The sequence below is a fragment of the Pan troglodytes genome, chromosome 18, assembly GCF_028858775.2.
Source record: "Pan troglodytes isolate AG18354 chromosome 18, NHGRI_mPanTro3-v2.0_pri, whole genome shotgun sequence".
NCBI lineage: Eukaryota > Metazoa > Chordata > Mammalia > Primates > Hominidae > Pan > Pan troglodytes.
In genome coordinates, this window is record NC_072416.2 from 53595265 (window position 1) to 53597411 (window position 2147).

A 2147-nucleotide genomic window follows, 5' to 3' on the forward strand; every position below is an offset into this window, starting at 1 on the left:
GTCTATTGTGTTTATAGTACGTGCTAATCACTGCTGATGCACTTCGCAGTCGCTGATGCATTTAAGCCCTCCAACTCCCCCAAGAGATAGATACTATCATAAGCCCAATTTTATTATCATTATTATTATTGCCCAGGCTGGAGTGCAGTGGCATGATCATGCCTCACTGCAGCCTTGACCTCCTAGGCTCAAGCGATCCTCTCATGTCAGCCTTCCTGAGTAGCTGGTACTACAGGTGTGCACCACCACGCCTGGCTAATTTTTGTAATTTTTGTATTTTTTGTAGAGACAGGGTCTTGCCACGTTGCTTAGGCTGGTCTCAAACTTCTGGGCTCAGGCAATCCACCTGCCTCGGCCTCCCAAAGTGCTGGGATTACAGGTGAGAACTACCACACCCAGCCCTAAGACCCATTTTATAAGTGAGAAAACAGCCACGCATCAGCTCGAGGTAGCAAAACTTGTAAGTGAAAGCCAGGATTTGAACTCCCAGGCAGTACAGAAGTTGAGTGCCACTACTCCTGCTGATCACATTAAGGGAGCCAGAGATCAAGGGCCTCCTAAGAAACTAGGAAGGGAGGGTGGTGGTATTACCAGAAAGAGCGGTAGCAAATCATTACCCTGCACCCTACCTCCTAGTTCCCCTGTCCTTACCCAAAGATCACCCAGCTTTCATTTTGAGGGCTGAGAATACAAAGGAGGCAGACTTCTTAAGAACATGTTTCAGGTAGGTGTTCTCTGTATGTAGTTCACAGAGGGTGAACTACTGCATGTACCACCATCACTAAACAACTTAATAGGTTCAGGATCCTGGGCACGAATGCAGAGCAGGACCAGCCCAGACTAGGTGCATCCCCCAGGCCTTGGCTTCATTGCAGACAACCTTGAGCCAAGGTCTCATGATTCCCTTGAAGAGGGTGCAATTCACACCTCTGTCCCTTCACTCTTCCACGCCTCTGTTCTGGGGTATTGATGGATGCTCCTGCTACCTCCTAGATAGTACCCTAGACAGTGAACGTGAAGCAGCTTTTCTCCCTTCCATGTCTCAGAAGGGACCCATTCATGACTTCATGGAATAGACAGCCCAGGCAGGAAATGGCTATGTTTTTTGCCAAGCAGTCAGAGCAAAAGGAGGACACACCAGTCTGAGGGGAGAAAGGCATTCAAATTGGGCAAAGCTGAATTGCGCACAAATTGCCACAGCCACTCTCAACTTGGGACAAAGGTTATGAAACACGTCAGTAATACTGGAGTTGTTATTTTTTTAAAGAGCAAAAATTATTTATTTTACTCATGAGTCTTCATTTGGGGGAGGGTTTAAAGGGAATGACTTGTTGATGTTCCATGATGTCAAGGGTCTCAACTGGGATAACTTGGTTGGCTGAAGCTAAAATGGCTGGGGGATGGCTGGACATTTCTTTCTCTTCCTGTGGTCTCAGAGCCTCTCTCTCTGCGATCTCTCCAGCATGGCAACCTCAGGGAAGTTGGACTTCACACATGGAGACTGAAGGTTCCAAGAGAGAGTCATGGGCAGAGCTGCAAGGCTTCTTTTACTTACCTCACTTGGAAAGTACCAGAGCATTATTCCTACCACATTGCACTGCTCACACAGAGCCATCCCTGACATGGTGTGGGAGGGCATTCCACAGGGGCCTGAGTATTGGGAAGTGCAGATCACTGGGAAGCCATCGTGGGTGCTCGCTATATGATTTCTTTGCTTTGGGCATTACCTTACTGAATAGATTCTGTTGTGATTTCACATTTACCATTTTATTATAGAGGCTATTGCAAAGGTTATAGATGAAGAGATAAGTAGGGTGGCTTTTGGGGGAAGGGGATTGGAGCTTCCATGCTCTTCCTGGTGCACAACCCTCAAGGAACCTCCCTTGTTCAACTATCTGAAAGCTCAAGTTATTTTTTTTAAACAAGAATATACATGCCACAAACATGCAGATTCCTGGCTCCCACTGCAGACCCACTGAATTCAAATTTCTGGGTTTGGGCCCAGGAATCTGCACTTTTAACAAATCTGCCAGAGGCATGAGCTAGAAAAGTGGAAAAGAGGCAAAAGGCCACTAGGAAGAAAGAGTGACCTTTGAGGACTCAACTGCCACTGCATTGTAGAGCCTTAAGAAATGTGACCCTTCATA